At 41.4% G+C, this 23085-nt stretch overlaps 1 pseudogene; it reads left to right on the forward strand.

The window, feature by feature from the left end:
- The first annotated feature begins 21577 nt into the window (after window positions 1-21577).
- On the forward strand, window positions 21578-22567 carry LOC104602226 (chalcone synthase pseudogene; annotated as a pseudogene).
- Window positions 22568-23085: the final 518 nt, after the last annotated feature.

A 23085-nucleotide genomic window follows, 5' to 3' on the forward strand; every position in this document is an offset into this window, starting at 1 on the left:
ACTCTTAGAATCAATGGTGAAGAAGTGGTGTTTAATGTATTTAAAACCATGAAATATCCCAACACAATGGAACATGAAATATATGCAATCGACTGCATTGATGTCTAGGCAACAGAAATTAATGCATCTAAATTAGATGATCCCTTAGAAAGCTGCATTCTTAATTATTGTAAAAACATGCAGGTCTTGGAGGAGGAAGTTAAAGAGGCGTTGAACTATTTGGAGGCCGGTCAGGAAGAGTGCAAGCCAAGACAAGGTAATGCTCATTATATTATGTTGTCGATTTCTAATGAGAGACCGTTACCCTCTGTTTTGCAGGCCCCTATTCCAGATTTGAACCCACCCATGATGGATGAAAGGGGAGCACACTGAAAGCTGCAACCACAAGAGTTAGAGGATCCAATTCATGTTTATTAAAAATAGGGAAGTTTGTTTTTCCTTTTTCTTTTTGTTTTTGCATTTCTAGTTTAGTTTTTCTGCCCTTTCTTTGCATTTAACCTCACATTGGGGACAATGTATACCTTAAGTGTGGGGGGATTAGGGGTATTTGATAAATTCTGAGTTAACTCTAGCATGCTTCGATCATCACTTTTTAACCTTTCTTTTTGAAATTTCTACTCCCTAGAAACTTGTTTTTGAATGATTTCAAACTATCATGAATTATGTGCTTAGGTTGAATAGACAAGATAGGATGCAAGTAAGACTAGCTGAAATTTTTGGCTACGTAAGGTACCTCATTATTTTGAATGATCAATAGGCAAGAGTAAATACAAATTTAACCCTTATGAGCATTTGGTTACTTTTCGCCTAAATGTCTATCAAACACGGTTTGATTATTCTAGAACTTGCTTTGTTAGACATGTTGAGACCACAATAACGAGTTCATGGATTGGAATGAAAATGGTGATGCTCTTGTGAAATTTGAAAAAGGAAAGTTGTTATATAAAAAAAAAAGAAAAAAAAAATATATATATATATATAGTGACTAATGTGAAATGGAGCATAAAATGCACTCACACTAAAAGCAAAAGAAAAGTGTGAGATGGAGCATAAAATGCACTCATACTAAAAGCAAAAGAAAAGGGTGAGAATGAGCATAAAATGCACTCACCCCTAGAACCACAAGCCCCATTTCACCTTTTGATGCATTGAACTCATGCTAAGTGGTGGAGATGTGATACATAAACAAGCTTATGGTAATAACATTCCTTGTTTTGACCTGAAAAATTATGAATGCTTAGAGCGAAAACAATGAGAGGGTATTTTTAATCTTGCTGCATTTTGATTGTTAAAACAATGAGTGCTTACTTTAGTCCTAAAATGTTCATGTGGTGGAATGCTTTCTCCCCTTGATTACTGATTTAACTTGGGATCATGAGGATTGGTGATTTGAGATTATTCTTTAACGAGTTAAAGAGGAGAAAGAAGTGAACAATGGAAGGATTATTAAATCTGGATTAAGGCATGTGAGAGGACAAGCATCATGTTGAGAGAGACTTTAAAAATCAGTAGATAGCTAGTTTGTTCCTATTTTATTTTTGCTTGAGTTTTGTCCTGCCCGAGGACCGGCAAAGTTTAAGTGTGAGGGGATTTGATGTGAATAAAAATTATCATATTTTTATCTCTGAATATTCAGTCCTTTTACACTTAATTAACACTTAATTGGACTCATTACTCTTGCATTTTGATTCAGAGCAAGGAAGAAGTCGTCAGAAGGAAGATAAGGCTAATCGGATGATTTTTCACAATTTCAGCACCGTTCAGTAATCCGAGCATAACTCTCACATCCGGACTCCAATTGAGCTGATTCAAAATGCACTGGAAAGATAAGAGAGAACTATACAACTTTCATGTTTTGGGTTTTAACTGATTCGGCCTGAATCGAGGTCGAAATCGGCCCACAATCGAAGCAAATCCGTAGTGAAGCCCAGCTCACAACTGAAGCCCAATTCGCAGAAAAGCCTTGTAGCAACCCAACTTATTAAAGAAGCCCAACTCGAATTCAATAATCCAGAGTCTTCTCAGATTTGAATTTCAAATGTAATTCTAAAAAGTTAAAGAAGATTGAGATCACTAGATAAGAGATAGGATAGGATTAGTTTAGAACTAACCTGGATTATCCATTCTTGAGATAACTCTAAATAATTGTAACAGCCCCTCCCCTTAAAACTATATAAAGGGGGGGGGGGGTGGTGGACCAGCACCTGAATTGTTCAATCTCTCTCTGAAACAATTAAGAAGACAATTAAGAAAGTTTCAAGAAGGAGATCAACAAGGCAATAAGGCTTCAAGAAGGAGGTGGCGGCAAGGAAAGACAAGATATCAGTTTCAATGGCGACATCATGAGTTTTTTCTTACCTCTTGTTTGTTTTATTTCCTCTATTATGAATTAATTTATTTATAGTTAGGGTTGTAGAAAGCCTAACCGTGATAATGAAATGATTTCAAATCTGATTTATCCAAGATTGTTATTTTCATATTGTCTATGAGTTATTATGCATAATGCGATTAGGAGTTTGGCCACATTTTAATTGATTTAGTTTATGTGAATGAATCGGGAGAGGAATTCATATAATGGACTGAATAATTCATGGTGTGAATTGAATGGTATATAGGAAATATATATACATGATTCATCTGAATATATAAGTTTTTCATAGAACTTAATGCATTTCTATTTAGAGAACTCTAGTTGAGAGATCGAAGGGTAACTTGATAGAAATAGATTTGATATATCTTGAGAAAGAATATTAAATAAATTTGGAAAAATTTCAGCTTTTGAAAATGATAAATTTTCTTGGTTAAAGCTCATCAATTGATATTCATTGGAATGGTTAGGCGGACCAATGGTCCTAGTCATTTCAATTAATCGTTGCAAATCCAGCTATTGATTGTCTTTGCTTTTATTTTTTTTCTTCTAATCTTAATTTTCAGTAGTTCTTATTGTTAAATTTGAAATTCGGTTGTCCAAATAATTAAGGAATGATGTAGTTCTAATACTTATTTTGTTAAATCCCCGTGGGAACGATATCATTATACTACTTGATAACTAGTACACTTGTTAGAACTATAAAATCATAGCTATGAAAAGAGATAGGACATCAATTTTCTGTTGGGGGTCCTCGGCATGCTCTTGGGCATTAATGACAATAGCATCTTCGCAAGCAAGCTCTTGAGTATCAAACAGGGCAAAACCCTGATCGACACCGGCTACCTCTAGGAATTGATGCATCACACGCCTCTGACAGAGAGCGAATCCCTCCTGCCAAGAGTTGGTAGCATAGTCATCTATCTTGTTCTGATGAGCCTTCAAAGCTCTATACTCGGTGACACCCTCCTCCTTCATCCAAGCTATCTTCGCCTCAACCTCCTCAAGCCCCTTTTTCAGCACCTCCCACGCCTCTTTGAGATCATGGATGTGGTCCTTTAACTTGTGGATGGTCTCTTCCCTTTTCCTATTTGGGTCCGAGCTTTCCTTCTCCTGGTGTGGGCACTATGACTTTGCGGAGAATAAGATCGCCGGTTTTGAATTCCCTTCTTTGGACCTTAGAGTCGTAGTATTTGGCCATCCTTTGCTACTGTGCTGCAATCCTGATGTATGCTTGGTTCCATGCTTCTTCCACTAGGTATAATTCTGCACGGAGGTCTTCATTGTTCTACTCGTCGTAGAACTCGATTCAAAGAGTCGGCGAGCCTATTTCTATGGATATCATGGCTTCAGCCCCATAGGATAGGCTGAAGGGCGTTTCCCCGGTAGTTGTTCGTGGAGTAGTCTTATAGGCCCAGAGGATACTAGGCAACTCCACAACTACCTTCCCTTGGCCTAGTCAAGTCTGGTTTTTAGGCCGTGTAGTAGGGTTCAGTTGGTTACTTCGGTCCGCCCATTACTCTAAGGTCAGTGCACGGCTGTAGTCTGGTGATCGATCCCTAGGTTGGCGTAGAGGGCTTCGAACTTGTAGTTAGTGAACTATGCTCCATTATCTATGATAAGAACCCAAGCAATGTCAAATTGACAGACAATACCTTGCCAGAAGAAGTTCTGGGCATTATGTGCAGTAATGTGTGCTATGGCTTTGGCTTCCACTCATTTGGTGAAGTAGTCCACTACCACTAGGAGGAACTTTTTTTGTGCGACTGCGATGGGAAAAGGGCTAAGGATATCCATTCCCCACTGCCTAAAGGGCCATGGGCTAGTGATTGGCTTCAAGGGGATTACTGATTGATGATGGAGATTGGAATGCCTCTAATAGCTATTGCACTTTCTGACAAGCTAGGTTGCATCCTGCTTCATGGTCGGCCAAAATTATCCTTGCCAGAGTGCCTTGTGAGACAAGGTTTAGGTGTCAAGGTGATCTCCATAGATACCCTCATGTATCTCCCTGAGGACATATTCGACCTCAGAGGGTGGAAGACAACTTAGGTTGGGGAGAGTGTGTGAGCAGCGGTAGAGCTATCCCTGGATGAGGCAATATCGAGCTGATCTGTGCACAAGTCTCTTGGCCTTCGTTCGGTCTTCTAAAAGTATGCCATCCCAGAGGTACTGTACGATGGGGTCCATCCAAGATGGGCCATGCTGAACAGGGAGGATAAGGAGGGCTGTCGGTACAATATTTGGCTAGGCCAAGGTGTCCATCTGCATTGCCGAGTCAAGGTTGGTCTATGGTGAACTGGCTAACTTTGATAGTGCGTCAGCTCGGATGTTTTCAACTCAGGGAATTTGTTGAATATTCAATTGCTCAAGTCGTTGTATGAGCTCTTGCACCTTCTGTAAGTAGCTCGCCATGGTGGGGGTCCACGTCTCAAACTGGCCGTGGATGTGGTTGACTACCAGCTGTGAGTCACTGAAAGCTTCGACTTATTGGGCTCTGAGGTCTAGGGGAAGTCGAAGTTTGGCGATTAGGGCGTGCTCTAGTACCATGTTGTCTAGGCTGCCTTATCTGTTGGATGAACTATCTACATAGAGAGTCCAAATCTGCGGTGTTGGGGTCGGGTCTTATGTGATGAAGGTACATTATGCGAGAAAATCAACCAAGGATTGGACTTTGATGGTAGGCCAAGGAACATAGTCGATGTCAAATTTGCTTAGCTCCACACTCCACTTAACTAGGCAGTCAGATGCTTCTGGCCTCTAGAGTACTTGCTTGAGGGGCTGGTCGATAAGTACCCGAACATTGTGAGCTTGGAAGTATGGTCTAAGCTTCCTTGTCGAGGTGACTAACGCCAAGGCCACCTTTTCTAAGTTGGTGTATCGGGTTTCTATGCCACTAAGAACTTTGCTGGTGTAGTGGATCAGTCTCTATACCCGGTCTTCCTCCTTGACCAGTACCAAGCTGACGACCTCATCCTTGGCCGAGAGGTAGAGCAACAGCTCGTCCCCTAGGCTCAATTTTGTAAGGAGAGGCAGCGAGCTTAACTATCTCTTTAGATCCTAAAAGGACCATTCACACTCGTCAGTCCATTGGAAGTTCTTCAGGTGTTTGAGGGCTTTGAAGAAGGGAAAACCCTGGTCCGCTGATTTGGACATGAATTTGCTGAGGGTGGCTATTCATCTGGTGAGGCGGTGCACTTCTTTGTGTGTCCGAGGTGGCTACATGTCAAGGATGGTCTGGATTTTTTTCTAGATTAGCTTCAATTCCTCTCTACGTAACAATAAATCCCAGGAATTTGTTGGAGCTGACCTCGAAGGCTCATTTGGTTGGGTTCAACTTCATTCTATACATCCTGAGGGTGCCGAAAACTTCTTTAAGGTCAACCAGGTGGTGCTCGGCCTTCTTGCTTTTTACGAGCATGTCATCAACATACGCTTCAACATTCCGGCTGAGCTGATTCCTTGAAGACTTCATTCACTTGCCGTTGATAAGTGGCACCGGTGTTCTTGAGGCTGAAAGACATAACCTTGTAGCAATACAATCTATGGTCAGTGATGAAGGCGGTTTCTCTTGGTCATCTAGGTGCATCTGAATCTGATTATAGCCTGAGAACGCATCCACGAATCTTAGGAGTTCATGCCTTGTCGTCGCATCGACAAGCTAGTCAATGAAGTCAATGCTGATCCTCTACTTCCCATTGGCCTTCTTTACCATTACCACATTGGCCAGCCGGTCCAGGTACCTTACTTCTCGAGTGAAGTCGGCGTCGAGCAACTTTTGGACTTCGTCAATGATCACCTGCCACTGTTCTACGACAAAGCTTCTCTTCTTCTGCCTGATGGGTCGATAGCGTGGGTTGACGTTTAAGTGGTGGGTGATGACCTTGGGGTAAATCCCCAACATATCCACCACCGACCAAGCGAACACGTGGCGTGGTCCCTTAGCATTTGTACTAACTCGTCCTGAAGACGGTCTCTCAAGAGAGAGCCGACCTGGACCGTATTTTCAGGGTCTTCTTCTGAGAGCGGCACTTGGACGAGGTCTTTGATAGGTTGGTCGTGTTTTGTCTTCATGTCATCCCGTAGATCTATGCTTTCGGTCGTTAGTGTTTCTGCGGTAGGGCATGGTCCTCAGTAAGAGGTTAAGTAGAATTGTAATGCAGCCCTTTGGTCTCCATGTGCTACTCCCACACCGTACTAGGTCAGGAATTTCGTTGTGAGGTGTAACATGGAAATCGAGGCCCGTAGAGTGCTCAAGGTTGGCCGACCAAGGATAGCGTTATACAAGGATGAGCAACGGACAACAATGAAGTCAACCATGGCCATTGTGGTGATGTCACTGTCTTCGATCAAAAAGGGGAGAGTGATCCTCCCGGTTGGCATGAACGACTCCCCAGAGAAGCCCATTAAGGGAGTGTTGACAGGGATGAGGCGGTTTCTGTTGAACGCGTCTTTGAAGAGAATGTCTGCCGAGCTACCTGTGCCGACTAGAATGCACCGCACTTCAAAATTGGCCACCTCGGCAGTGATCACCAGGGTGTCATCATGTAGGGTCTGGACCACCCGAAGGTCGTCTTCTATGAAAGTGATCGGGTCTTCACATCTTTTCTTAGGACCTCTATCGTCGATCTTGAGTAGCCACGCATACTTTTTGTGGCCTGAGCTGCTTTCTCCTTCGGCGGTGATCCCTCCTGATATTATGGCAATGACACTGACTGAGGGGGCCCGAGGTGGCGGTCTATTTCCTGGGTGTGGTTCTTCTTCTGCTGGCTTCTTGTCTTTGTTGATGAACCCACCGAGGTACCTTGCCTGATCAAGTCCTCAACGTGGTTGCGTAGGTCATAGCAATTGTCCATGTCATGGTCATGGTGGAACTCACAATATTTGTCACAGTTCCTTTTGTTGCCTTGGGTCTTCATCTTCTCGGACCAATGGACATATCTACGATCATGAATTTGCATCAAAACTTTAGACGTGGTGTATTCAGCGGCATGAATTTCCTATAGGTTAGTGGAGGAGTCCTTGGTCTGCGGTCGGTCTGGTGGTCCAGTCTCTTGTGATCTCTGTCCACACTCTCTATCCTGTGATCCTCGGTATCCCTTCTCTTTTTGTCGGGCCTCTCTTCCTTGTCTTTTAGCTATGCCTGTGATTCCTCCGCATTGATATACTTCTAGGCGTGACTCATCAACACAGCTATGGCTTGAGGGGGGTTCTTAGAGATGCTGAAGTTGAATGGAGAAGGCCGCAGATCATGTTGAATGGTTGTGACAGCTACTAACTGGTTTAGGTTCCAAACCTACAATGCCTTAGTGTTGAATCTGGCCAAGTAATCTTTGAGGGATTCTCCCTTCCTTTGCCGCACTTGAGTCTAGCCAAAGTTTTCTAGTGCTTTGGCTTGCTGTGAATTGAGCGAAAAATTGGTTCTCTAGTTGCTCCCATGATGCTATGTAGCACGGGGGAAAGGACAAATACCATATCAAGGTCGGACCTTTGAGAGTTGCTATGGAAGCCTTGCACATCAGGCCTTTGGATGAACCATGTAGCATCATCTGGGCTTTGAATGCTTCGATGTGATCGCCAAGGTCGATATTCCCATTGTACTTCTCGAATTGCGGCACCTGCCATCTCGTAGGGGAAGCTCGTCCATGATCTCTTGGATGAAGGGTGGCTCCTTGGCGGGCTGACCACTTGGTTGCACCGGCTGGACTATGGATGGCGCCATGCTCCTCTGGGCTTGGCTGCGCTCCAACTCAGTCAAGCGTTGTCAAAGTTCTCAAATTTCCACATCTCTATCGTCTGGAGTTGTGGCGTGTGCGGATCTTTCCTTCTTGGGCCGTGCTGGGTGGTCCTTGACCGAACTGGACTCGGCAATGGAGACTAGTTGATATGGTGTCCATTTACCAAGCCTTTCTTTGGTTGGGATCCGAGTACATTGGTGGGGTTTGCTGCGGTTATCAAGCTCGCGGGACCAAGCAGATGAAACTGATCTTGTGGTATCTTGCTTTTCTCGATCAGGCCGTAACCCGTCCTTGTTCGATCGATGCATTTTGGGGTCCTCGAGGCGAGGATCGGCCTTTGTACACATTGGGGCAAGAGGGGGTTTGGTCCGAGCGGGCGGCGCCATAGATCCCAATGACTGCATCATTGCCAAGATCTTGTCGCCCTTTTCTTGCATCCTTGGAACTAGGCAGGGTCGACTATGGCTTGGTGCTGAGGTTGCTAGGTTTTGTGGCACGGAGGACTGCAATGAGAGCAAGATTCCCGAGATGGGGATTGGCCTGTTGAGCGCTCATAGTTGTTTCTCGGCATCTTGATCAGTTCTTGATCGTGCAGAAAATAAAAGGGTTTTGGGAAGGATTTTTGTGTGTGTTCCATAGATGGCATCAATCTGATGTTGCTTGATCCTAGGTAGTGCAAGAATCGAGGTCATAGTTAGATAATCCTTGCCAACTGGGTGGAGTCAAGGTGGAAGGTGAAGGGATGAGAGATCCATCATATGGATGGCCAAACACTACAGGAAGGTTGGGCGAATTTTCAAAAATTTCTCTCTCCCATCTAGGAATCGCATTCTCTATTTTAGAAAACTGCATTTTCAATGATCAATCTTGGAACAAAACCGAACCAGATCTGAAACCAAAGGGAGGAGAGGGATATACCTAATACGAAGTAGCAGTAACTCCCAATGAAAGTGTTCACGCCCAAGGAGAAAACGAAAAACCCGTTTCCACTAAAGATGACACAATGTGTAGTGAAACAAGATCAACATGACAACTCTTCAACAAGAACCGAATTCTTTAACAAGAATGGAGTAAAGGGCTGGTGTGCACGACTTTAGATTGTTTCTTCAGCCAAAAAACAATATTAAGAACTCTTCTTGATCAATTCCATAGGTGGAGATCGAACTGGGTAGGGATAGCAAGAACAATGGGAGAATTTTATAGATTGATGTGTGTAAAACTAAGGAATTCACCCCCAATTTATAGTCTTCTTTGGATCAACCTCCTAATCTAATTAGAAGACAGTTTCTTGATCCAAATCTAATATTTGGATCTGGACTCTTAAATGGATAAGACTTATCTTATCGTTTCAGCTAATCCTAATCAGATTGTAAAATAATTCTTGCCTCCTTTTAATTAACCAATTTAAGCCCAGTTCAAAATGGGCTTTAGGCCCATTAAGCCTATGTGCTCATTTACACTTTTAACCAACTGCCCATTTAGTTCTCTTTGTATGGTGTGGAACCCTTACATTGATCTACACATCAACCACATGGGTTCAGCCTAGCCTTTGTTGCAAGGCCTGGTCGAATTCACTGTAGGAGACAATGAACACTTGAGTCCATCTCCATGTGCTTTTAATGGGCCCAACATTTATAGTAAATGGTCCCTACGTCCAGACACTTTATGAAAACCCAATGACTGTGGGTAGATGCAAGATTAGCCCATCAGGTATTACCCTCAAGACTAACCATCGTTCTAGATTTTCACATAGGCAATCTTGATTCTTTTGTGGACACTTGAGAGGAAAAGGGAAGCTTGAACTCAATCGAGGATGTACATGAGATCATCGAGGATGAGATTCATGCGACGATGACGTTCCTCCAAAAATGACAACAACTAGGGCCAGGAGACTGAGGGGGCTCAGTCTTAAAAAAATTTCTTCATGGGCATGATTGGAAAAGGAACATGGTCCTATTATCTTTCTCTTTGGCCATGAGCTCCATAAAAGGGAAGGAGAAGCAGATAAAGAAAACTAGGAAGAAAGAGAGGGAAGGGGAATTTCGCCGCTACTCTAGCTCTAGAAAATTTCATGGGCAACCTCTGAAATGGGCAAGGTTGGTGTTGAGGACAAAATTGGGTTTTCAAAAATTAAAAGTGTCACATGATATCCCATGTAAATGGAATGTGATGGCCAAGTAATGGAAGGGTAATATGTGTCATATTACATCATATCTTACTACCTTAGGGGAACTTTAACTAATTCTCAAATAGTTCAAGACTATCTTAAGTAATAAACCATTTAATATGATAAAAGGTATTAGAGATACGCCCAAATTCTTGACCCATTTGATCTGGAAATTTTGAATTTCTTCTCACTTGGATGAAAGAACAGTTTTATTTTTGGTCGGTCTCAAAAAAATATAGGCTTTATTAAAAAAATATTGGATATAGATTTAAATAGTAGATTTATTGGTAAGAAAAAAATTAAATACAATATTTAATGAGAGAATATTTTAGGTATTTGGTGATACGCACCACCCAGATAACCCCTTACCCAAAGAAGTGGTTGCAGGAATTGAATTTGCATCCATGTTAGAAAGAACTGGCTAACATACCAATTGAGCCATCCCTCAGTTGACATTTAATGAGAGAGAATGGGAGTTATGTGTGTATGTATGTATATTAATAAGGAATACGCTACAGGAAAAATCAACATTTGAAACGAACAAAACCATTGCAAAAAGATACAAAAAAATGTTGCTAATGGCTATAGCAATTTAGCCACGGTTTTTTCTCGATGGCGGATATTGGCATGGCTAAAACCTATAGCCACGGATATTGTACACCATGGCTAAAAATATACGTATAGCCATGATTTTAACCGTTGCTAATAAAAAAAATTATTGCAACAAACTTATATTGTACTGTTGCTACAAATATCTACAGCAACGGTTTAGGTCGTGGCTACAAATATCTATAGCAACGGTTTTGGTCATGGCTACAAATATCTATAGCAAAGGTTTTAGCCGTGGCTATAAAATATGCAATATTGATGAACAAGTAGAGATAACAACCAGGAACGGAGCCAGGGGACCTAGGGTAGCCATGTCCCCCCTATGGTTCAGAAAATCTTCACTTTCTATATAAATTTTCCCCTCCCCCCCACTCTCTACTTCAATGGTTGGCCCCCTATGGCTCCGCCCTTGATAGCAACGGTTTTAGACAAAATCGTCACTTAAAATATTAACAATTCATTTAAATTATCATGGTTTTTTACATTAACGGTTGCTATAAAAATCTTATAGCAACGGTTAGTGTCAAAAACCGATGCTGCTGTAGAATAATCGTTACAAAATATAACTATTGCAAAACTTGCAACTGTATGGAACTTTTAACAACGGTTTCATCAACTGTTGCTAAAAGAGAATTAAGGAAACAAATGTCCTTGACGTAATCCAGTTTTACTGACTAAGGTTATATGGGAATATGCAAAAAATTTAGGTACTATTCCCAGATGGTGAGAAACATATTCCATTTTATGTCATGTCTTTTGCAAAAAAAAAAAAAATAGTTACCGATCTTTGTTTATATGGATCTGCAAGACAATGATATGCTGATCACTTGATTGTAAATGCCCCTGAAAGTTTGAAACCAAGGTTTAAAATACCAAAATATCAGGCCCCACAGTGCAGATTCCAGACTTCTTTTTTTTATCATTATGACAGTGGTAGTTACAGTTTCTACTATTCTAGTGAAACTTGTCACTGAGATATAAATATTATTAGTGGCCAAACCCAAAAGTAACTGAAAACATTCACTAAAAATGAAATATAACTGTAACCAACCACATTATTTTCCTGCTTTTCTTTTAATGATTTACTTTCCTGGTTTTCAGGTAACAATATGATACCAGACATTTACAGTAGTTCTAAATCTGGTGGCTCTGAAAAATAATGTTGATAACAGCACTCCATCTTTACAGTCCGCAACATATTATGATGAAACTTGTCACATCGGATGAGACCATCAACCAAATTGTTTATTACGAAATGGGTGCCATCTAACATCCAAAAGATCTATGACCCATCAAAATAGGTCTCAAATGAATAGAAATATCATCCATATGAATTAATATTGTCTTTGTAATATCTTCATTTGCTTAATGTCATGGGTATGAGTCGGCTACCTAACAATCAACTGGGCTACCAAGCTAAACCTGTTGAGGTCAGGCCAGATCAGGCACCAAATAACCACAACCTGAACTGCATAAATTTTGAATTGCCTAGAGAGATTCATGTTGAAGCATACATCTCATAAGCACAAAAGGCTTGTCACACAAATCTTTGTGCCGCACATGATGAAGATTTTGGGGAGGATGTCTGCAAATTGTTCTTTTGAGCTAACATATGGAGTACACACTTCTCCGTTTTCAAGTTTCTCTCTAATAAAATGTTTGTCCACTTCAATGTGTTTCGTCCTATCATGTAGGACTAGATTAGCAGCAATATTGATGGCAGCTTTATTGTCATAGTAGAGTGACATAGGATTGCTCATTGTAAAACCCAGTTCACCTAACAGATTTCTTATCCACATGATTTCAGCAACCCCATGAGCCATCGCTCTATACTCTACTTCAGCACTAGATCTAGCCACCACACTTTGTTTCGTCCTATCATTGATTGCTCCTGCCCAATCTGCATCAGTATTTATTTCCACCTTTAAGTGACTATGTTTCTTGAACAACAAACCAGCTCTGAAAAACTTCTTGAGGTATCTCAAGACCCTCTCTACAACTTCAAAGTGAGTTATCCTAGGATTGTGCATGAATTGACTAAGGACGCCCACTGCATAGGCAATATCAGACCTGGTCATAGACAAATACAAAAGTCTCCGCATGAGTCTTTGGAACTTCTTCACATCTTTCAAAAACTCTCCCTAACTGTCTCCCAGATGATGATAAGATTCAATTGGTGAATCAATTGGTTTTATTCCCAATTTGCTTGTATCTTCTAGCTGATCTAGTACATATTTCCATTGGGAAATAAAGATGCCCTTGTGAGAACGGGTAACTTCAATACCAAGGAAATAACGTAAGGGGCCTAGATCTTTCACCTCAAATTGAGTGGCTAAGAATTTTTTTAGTCTCTGTATTTCAGCCTCCCAATCTCCTGTAATTACTATGTCATCCGCATACACAATAAGATATGCAATTTTCCCTTCACCTCTTTTCGCAAATAGAGTGTGATCTAACTGGCATTGTTTGAACCCCATCTGTTGAACTACTAAATTGAACTTACTAAACCAAGCCCGAGGTGATTGTTTCAACCCATATAAAGATTTCTTCAACCTGCACACCTTTTGTTCGCTGCCTTTGGCACAGAATCCTGGAGGTTTGAGTGTCAGGTTCCACGGCTCTTGAACTCTGCTGGCTTTTATGGCGACGATGAAAACCCGGAATGGAGGAGGATCGGGTAAAGGAGGTAGTTGAGTTTGAGTCGTCTGTTTCTCCTCAACCCTACTCTCCCCCTGAGGAGAAACCGAGAAAAAAGGTTGATGCTCAAACATCAATGGAGACTTAGTACTTGCGAGAGGTAGGATCATAACAGCAATACCCCTTTTGAGATGAAGGGTGACCAAGAAAAACACAAGGAATAGCCCGAGGATCAAGCATACCTCGAGTAGGGGACGGATTATGGACAAAGCAACGACACCCAAAAATACGCATCGGAATGGTGGACAACGGAGTTGTAGGAAACAAAAGCTGATGTGGGGCCTTATACTCCAGTAACCGAGAGGGCATTCGGTTGATGATATATGTAGCACACAAGACTACATCCATCCAAAAGCATTTTGGCACATTCATATGAATTAATAAGCCACGAGCTACTTCGAGAAGGTGACGATTCTTCCGTTCAGCCACACCATTCTGTTGGGGTGTCCTGGCATAAGAGCTTCGCTGAAGTGACCCACTCGAAGCAAAAAACTCCGTGAGATCACTATGGAAGTATTCCTTCGCATTGTCCGACCGGAAGATATGGATTTCTGTTTGGAACCGAGTGAACACCATGCGTTGAAAATCTTTCACAATTTTTGGCACTTCATCTCGAGATCGCATAGGGTAAACCCAGGTGTATCTAGAATAGTCATCAATCAAGGTAATGAAGTACTTATATCCAGCATCAGTAGGTAGAGTAACAGGGCCCCAAACATCAGAATAAACAATATGAAATGGAAATTCAGATATTTTATTTCGTAAAGGTAAAGAACTTGTACAATGCTTACTCAATTGACATGTCTGACACTATAACTGACTCACTGACAAGGACTCAAACAACTTTGGAAACATAACTTGTAATGACTCAAAAGAAAGATGACCTAGAAGACTATGCCATAAATAGGCTTGACTCTCACTTGACAAACTCAAGGACTCTGTAGCCACAAGACCAGATTTATTCTCCAACACGTAGAGACCATCCACCATGCTTCCTCTACCAATCGTCTTCCCCGAGGCCAAATCCTGAAACACACATGAAGACAGAAAAAAAGTGACTGAACAGTTCAAGGAATGAGTTATACTACTAATGGGCAGCAAATTAATAGGTAATTTCAGAACATGCAATGCATTAGAAAGGGTAAGGCCAAGTGAGAGAGGGATGGTACCTCGGCCAGCTATGGTAGAAAAAGAACCATCAGCTAGTCTTACCTTATCTCTCCCAGAGAGAGGGTTATATGTCTGAAATAAATTTGACTTACCGGTCATGTGGTTTGAGGCTCCAGAATCGATAACCCAAGGAGAATCAGTGGTATGAGATGACACATGGAATGTTGTGGCAGCATTACCTGATGTAAACGCAAACGAGGTAGAGGGAGTAGGACTAGAATCCATCTGGCGGAGAGTCCTACCATACAAGTCTAAATGTTCACGAAAGGAGTTGATAATTTCTTCCTTAGGGTTAGAACTGGGATGCCTCTCCTGAGTTATCAAAGGACTAGTCTTTGTCGATGCCATATTAGCTGAGTTATACTTTTTCTGATTCTGTTGGCTTGGTTTCTTGCTCTGATCAGGTGTTAAATTCTTACCCAAATCCTGTGACCATTTAGGTTTTCCATGGAGATCCCAACATGTATCTTTCGTGTGTCGTGTCTTCTAGCAGTGAGTGCACCAATGTTTACTCTTATCATCTATTTTTTTCTGAGAGTCGCCCTTTTTAAAACCACCTCCGACATTTGTATGAGTTTTCCCAAACAACTAGGGCAACTGACTCCCCTTCTACACAATTCATCACACTTCTTCTACTCTCTTCTGACTACACTAAGGCATACACCTCCTGAACAGATGGAAGGTCTTTACTACCCAAGATCTACACCCTGATGGACTGATACGAAGGATTCAGCCCTAGGAGGAAGGCAAAGACTCGTTGCTGAGATACAAGTGACTTATATGCCTTTGCATCTTCATCACACTTTCAATTCACATTCTGATAGTGATCAAGTTCTTTCCATATCGATGTCAAATCAGAATAGTACATCGAAAGACTCCTCTCTCCCTGCTTGCAATTGGAGGATTCAACTGCTATATCTTGGCATAGTGTCTCTGCTCTGAATAGGTGGATTTCACTTGTTCCCATATCTCACAAGCAGTCTCATCCCACATAAAGGTCTTTCTTACTTGTGGCAGCATGGAAACCAAGAGCCAAAACATCACCATACTATTCTCTTGGTTCCACCTATCATATTCAGCACTTCCGTACTTCGGTTCCTTCACTCTCCCATTGTTGTATCCTATTTTCCCCCTAGCAGTGATGTAGAGTTTTATTCCCCTAGACCACTCAAGGTAGTTCAGACCATCAAAGGGAATAACAGCCATGGGAAAACTCATATCCATTCCTCCAGTCACTCCATTGTGGCTCACTGAAATTTCTGAAGTAGCAAAATTCTCAGGTGACATAGTCAAAACAGATAATTAGTCCCAAACACCGGACTTATGACCCCTCCTTACTCAACAAAAAAAATGCTCCACTCAGTCCACACCAACACACTTGGGTTTGACAATAGCTTGAGCACAAATAGTACTAATATCAGGACAAAACAGAGGCAATATTTGGCAGATTTCAGATCTGTACGGTTTAACAGTCCTAACCTACCAGCCTTCTAGAATGTCTAAAACCATTAATCAGCAGGAGAAATCCTTAACACTTATAATCAAGTCAAATAATTGAGATGACAGGTCATCCTTGACCTACAGTCGCCTTAACACATGAACAGGATCACACGATCACAAAAAAACAGAGGTATAAAAGTTTGACAACATTCAACAGCCCAGATTCATTGGGTTTTTCACTTGGTACACAACCAAGGATAGTAAAGAAAAAAAATGGAAGAACTGTACCAGTTCTAGATCTGTTTTCCACAGTCCAGATTTAGATCTCTATTCCGCTCAGATTCAGCAAGTCTATTCGATCTGTTCTCTCAGTGAAGTTTGTTCGATTTGTTCTCTTAGTCAGTATTCCTGCTCTGATACCATCTTGACAGTATGGCCGGCCAGAAATAGGAGGAAGAGAAGAGAAGAGAAGAAGAAGAAAGAAGAGAGAAGAGAAGAGAAGAAGAAGAAAGAAGAGAGAAGAGAAGAGAAGAAGAAGAAAGAAGAGAGAAGAGAAGAGAAGAGATTTGCAATGTAACAGGGCTGGTGGCGCCAGTTTTAATTATAATATATATAGGGCGGTAGAAATAACAAGAGAAAAAACCCTTGTGCCCCTGCTATAAGTAAGTACATTAACAGTCATAACAGAAGTAAAAAAATAGAAATAAAAAATGCTTTAACAATCCAAACAGACCCTAACACCAACAACTAAATTATTTCAACAAATACTTTACAAAATATTCATGGCATAGATAATTAATTAGGTAGGAATTTTCTTTTTCTTTTTGTAAGTTATATGTGTTCCTTTGTATGGCTCAGTTGAATGAGCCAAGATTCATGGCTTCTGGGTTTGTCTTTAAGGGTGAAGTCTGGGTGCTGGGTGGCAGGCGACTTGGAGGGGCAGGACTAAAGATTGTTTCTTCTGGGGCTAGTATTCATGCCCAAGCTACAGAAGTGGCATCTAGTGCTGGAGATGTGGCCGAAGCACCTGCAACGGACTAGGCCCTCTATGGAGAATGGTGTCAGAAGGAAAATTCTAGGAGTTGGGGAAAACAGTCTTTGGGCCTTGACTGAGGAGCCATTCATGATATTTGAGCTTGAAACCAGTGTAGAGATGGCTCTGAAATGGGCTAGGCCCTCTGAAGAAACTGTATTCAGAGCTTGGCTTGGATGGGTTTCAGCGACTAATAGACAGCACCTTAATACATTGTAGAGGAAAGAAAGTGGGTCCTTTTTTACTTCCCACTCCTGAAGCTAAGTTATTCCACTTTTGATCAGCTCAATTTCTAATTAGTTGAACAGATAGAGAGAAAGGAACTCATAGACTTATGAGTGTTGAGTCTGCTAATTGCTGACTGCTGATGTTTTGGGTACATCTATGGTGAAAAAGACTACTAAACATAGTAGTTATCGTTCATAATCCTAAAAAAAACAGTTAAAAAATGACAATTTACAAATAGGTCAGGAAGATAGACTAAACACTTCTTAGACTACTAAACATAGTGGTCCTATCATTCAAATATATCTTATAAAAACACTTGTGCAAGTTGAACACTCCGGTTCAACCAGAATGTTCTTTCATACCAGATGCTAGAAATATTGTTATCCTGCATTCCATATAACCTATTTCATGCATTCCCTAAACCTTGTTGCTCCACAGATTGGGCAAGGACTTACCCCTTCAAGATGACATGAAAATGATTACAGCATGGAGATTTGAAATTTCTTTTGATACTTGTGAGGATATGAAATTTTCACAAATTATAACTGTGCACCCCCTTCTTGTGCCTGTTTGGAGAATGCAAATATCCAATATAGTGCACTATACCATCAATTTTGGGTCTCTATAACCAACACTAATTGATTAGCACTGTACCATGGACAAAAAATAACAAAAAAGGGGAATTAATGAAATCTGGTTCCAACTATTATTGATCTTGCGAAGGGTGGACTGGTGGAGTTGGTATGGACCTAACCTCTGGCATTTCTTGAGCAAAGTGGCTTCTCTCAGACTCAAACCTGTGTTTCTCCAATTAATGATTCCTCTTTACAAGAACAGGAACATGGAGAGACAGAGTATACACAAAACTCAAATCTACTTGTTTGTTTGCCTAAATGCAACCTCTTTTATTGAACCAATGATCACCAAATGCCAGTAGTTCACTTTGATTTTTTTAGTAGAAGTAAAGTATCCATTCATTCAGTTTTGTTGACTTTTACTTAGTTGTTGTATTTTCATAGGCTCCAACTTGGGATCTACTTCAGCTAAAACCCACTCTAACCTGTTTACCATATTTCATTAGCAAATTTGTTAAATTTTCTATGAAATTCATGAATAATTTGGCCAGTTCCAAACTGGAAGAACTGGGGTACCAAGAGCCATACCAACTGATTTGTTCAAATGTGCACAAGAATGAATTTTTAAGTTAAGAAAATCAGATTGGCCATACTGAACCGACTAGCATTCTTAATAACTTGTCAGGAACAAGGCTGACCCAAATAGGTTGGTATAACAATCCAGGCTTAGTTGGTCAATTTTAAATTGTTAGTTTGGGTTTGATATAGAGAAACCTAGTTGGATTTATTTAATCCTCCAAAACTCCTCACCATGCCAGTTAGCATTTCCATAGCACTCCAATATCATATAGAGCATGTCCATAGCACATTTCATGGCATTCCAATATTAGAAAAGATAGCCAAAAGAATAAACAAATTAAACAATGAAGTTGTTACTTACATCCTTTTCCAAAGCAACCTAGACGTCACAAAACCCACACAAAATGCCTTATGAATATAATCAATCCTATAAATTCACAACAATCATTTAACGGAACCTAGGAGTAGATATCTTAATATCTCTAAATACCAATGCATTCCAGACATTCTAGGTCTGACCCAAATCTATTGAATATAGTTTGGCTTGAAAAAGTTTGAAGACTTGTGCCTTTAAAGCCCAAAAAGCACAAAACCTAGTTTTGAGGCTCTATACATTTGATACTTAAAAGTGTTGATACTTACAAAAGTATCAAGTCCTATCGCAGACCATACACTTACAAATGGCCCAAAAGTACTGTGTAGGCCTACTACCCTAACCTACAATTATCATATTAATAGAGTAGCAGCCCTATGAAACACTATATTTAGAGGACAAGTTAGATAAATGACTTATGTGTGGATGGAAATTAAATGGCCACGAATTTGACACATGAAACTTATGATGGTCTCCCAAATTTTAAAAGGACAAAAAAAATGCATAAATCATTGTTAAATTGTTACATATTTTGGCTCGTACTTCTATGAACATGGTTCTTCAAGGGATCTGCTGGAGAGATTTGAATCATCCACTGGGCCTCCTAATGCAGGTATGCGTTTGTTTCAATTTTCTTTTGAAGGTGGGGGTAGAGGAATGAAAGTAGGGAAGCTATGTTCATATTGGTTATAAATGGTTCTTTAAGGGATCTGTTAAAGAGATTGTTGGTTCTCAAGTCAACAACGCCTTTGTGAGTTGTATCCTTCCCTTTATGCAATTGCTTCAAACAAGGAAGGAGATATCTTTGAGCTCAATCCAGGGGCTGGAGAAATCTGAACAATTTGGAGGTTCCCCAATTATTGATCTATTGGGAAGGTTGCATGAGGCAGAGCTCAATCCAAGGGTTAAAGATGTTTGGTGGTATGCAGGGGAGAAGAATGGGATTTTTTTCAACCAAATCCTGATTTCATGCTTTGGTGGGTCCTTTTCTAAAAGGAAGATGGGGCTTCGTGCTGGACAATGGGTGTGGCCTTTGGAGATGGGATTTAAAGAGGATGCCAAAACTTGTTGCTGCTATTTGGAAAACCATTCCAGCTGCTGTAATCAGTACCATTTGGGCTGAAAGGAATAAAAAGATATTCCATAATATTGCTAGAAGTTAGGACGATCTAATTTCGTATTTAGTTGGAAAATTAATCTCTTGGGTGTCAGCAACAAAGGGATTCAGACTTCACATTTGGAGGCTAGATTGAATTCTAGTAACTTTTGGGAATTGTAATCTGGGGGTTGTAATGTTGGGACCCTATCAAGGTTTTTTCCTTGGGGGATCCCTTTGTATATTATTTCAATATCAATAAAATTTTACCCGACCTTTTCTAAAAAATTTGTTTAGGTCTTAACTTCTTAATTCCTACCAAAAAAAAGAACTTATAATTTTAATTTATCTTGTAAAAATATCTTTTATTAGAATGAATGAATGAACAACAGTAGCAAATAGGGGGTTTTGGAGCTTCAGTGAGTAAAACTAGCAAATCACTGCCAGCTTACCAAAGCTGGTCCACATACTGTTTGATGGGGCCGAACTAGGAAGTTCTTTACAGTAAAAAGTGAATTGGAAGATTTAACAGTTTCTCTTTCCTCCTTTTCTTTCTAGTAACTGACTAGATAAATTTGTTGAAACAATAGAAAAAGAGTACAAAAAATAAAGGAAAACTCAAACTGTAAAGAAACAACTGAGCTAGCCATGGATAATCTATCTCAACTCCCAAAACATAACCACATAAGAGATTAACCCAAGCCTAAAGAACTACCCCAATGAGACCCCAAAAACAAGTCAGATCCATATTCATAAGCCCTTTCTATCCAAAAAACCTACTAGAGTATTTGCTGATCTTTGAATCAGAGAAACTACATCATGATTCATAAGCCCCTTCTATCCAAAAAACTTACTACAGTATTTGCTGATCTTTGAACCTAAGCCTAGAGTTCACTTTAACACTTCCGAATGCAGAGTTGTAATCTGGTCAATCTCAATGTGCTTACCAGAGCACATACCCTGAATACTACTTCCGGATCACCAACAGCGAGCACAAGACAGAGCTTAAAGAGAAATTCAAGCGCATGTGTAAGTATCACTATATTTCTGTCGTGCCGGTGACCCGCAAATGGGTCCGACCGGTCGGAAGCCATTGTCCCTGTGCCATGGCATCTAGTGATGAGCTTGTTTCAACATTACATAACAAAACAATTTGTTGTATCCCAGCATGTCATTATTGGTCAGTTTCCTCCTCATTTTAATGAGTCTGTTGATCATCTTCCCTTACGATTTCACTCCATTATATTTTTGAATTTGACACCGAGGGTCTGGCAGAAAACACATTATAAATAGATTTGACCGTGTTTTCTATGAGTTTGACTGCTTTCAGAGAAGTTGGTCACTGCCAATATAATAGCTTAATCAGAGAGAATTGAATCTTGAAGCAGCAGACTCAATGATCCGGCTGAGTTTTGCACATTAAACTATCATTGTTACGTTTTTTCCCAAGACTCTAATTGTGAAGTGCACTACTGCAGGCGAGAAATCGAGGATCAAGAAGAGCTACATGCACTTGACGGAGGAGATCTCGAAGGAGAACCCGAACGTCTGTGCGTACATGGCGCCCTCGCTGGATGCTAGACAGGACATGGTGGTGGTTGAAGTGCCAAAGCTGGGCGAAGAGGCAGCCGTGAAGGCCATCAAGGAATGGGGACAGCCCAAGTCCAAGATCACCCACCTTGTCTTCTGCACCACCAGTGGCGTCGACATGCCTGGGGCTGACTACCAGCTCACCAAGCTCCTTGGCCTTCGCCCCTCCGTCAAGAGGCTCATGATGTACCAACAAGGATGCTATGGCGGAGGCATGGTGCTTCGCCTGGCTAAGGACCTTGCAGAGAACAACAGAGGCGCCCGTGTCCTTGTCGTCTGCTCAGAGATCACTGCTGTTACCTTCCGTGGCCCAAGTGACACTCACCTCGACAATCTTCTTGGCCAGGCACTCTTTGGGGATGGAGCAGCCGCAGTTATTGTGGGTGCAGACCCGGTGCCCGGTGTAGAAAAGCCTTTGTTTGAGTTGGTGTCGGCAGCCCAGACAATTCTCCCAGACAGCCATGGCGCCATTGACGGGCACCTGAGAGAGGTTGGACTTATCATCCACCTACTCAAGGATGTGCCCAGGCTCATCTCAAAGAACATCGAGAAGAGCCTGGTGGAGGCATTCCAGCCTCTGGGCATCTCCGACTGGAACTCAATTTTCTGGATCGCTCACCCTGGTGGTCCAGCCATCCTAGACCAAGTGGAAGAAAAGCTGGCCCTTAAGTCCGAGAAGCTGCGCGCCACACGACACATCCTGAGTGAGTATGGAAACATGTCAAGTGCTTGTGTTCTGTTCATATTGGATGAGATGCGGAAGAAGTCGATTGAGGACGGGCTCAAGACCACTGGAGAAGGGCTCGAATGGGGTGTGCTGTTTGGGTTTGGACCAGGGCTAACAGTTGAGACTGTGGTGCTTCACAGTATCGCTGTCTAGAGAGAGAGAGATGGAGGCTCCAAAATCTCTCTAACCGAATGAATAATTAAATTTGCATTTTGTACTTCTTTTCTTTCCCCTCTCAGCTCAAATAAGATGTGGGTTGTTTGTGTTTGATTTGGTTTTATAATTGTAGTGATGTTGCACAATCCGCCTACTTCCTGCTGGAGGTGATCTGGCTACCAACAACGATGGGCTTGATGGACCTGCAAAACATGAATCAGGGGACCCAGGGTGGCTTACCCGGCGAGGTCGCTCCGATGCTTAAGTTAGCGCTTGATTGAGAGCTAATAGTAGTCTTAGAATGCAAGAGAGCTAGAGAGCAGAGATTACGCGTACCCCTCACCCCCGGGGGTGGAGCCTTTATATACTAGTATCCTTGCGGGTTCCGTGGAGTAGTTTCGGGATTCTCACTGCAATAGGATCCGTTTCCGTGTTAATTAGGGATAACGCTACCAACCGGTAAGGTTAACCATTTCCGCCTGAATCGGGGAGTGGGGAGATAATATTAGCCGTTACAAGGTATGATCCCGTAAGACGCG

This window comes from Nelumbo nucifera, chromosome 3 (genome assembly GCF_055504915.1).
Source record: "Nelumbo nucifera cultivar China Antique chromosome 3, China Antique-T2T, whole genome shotgun sequence".
NCBI lineage: Eukaryota > Viridiplantae > Streptophyta > Magnoliopsida > Proteales > Nelumbonaceae > Nelumbo > Nelumbo nucifera.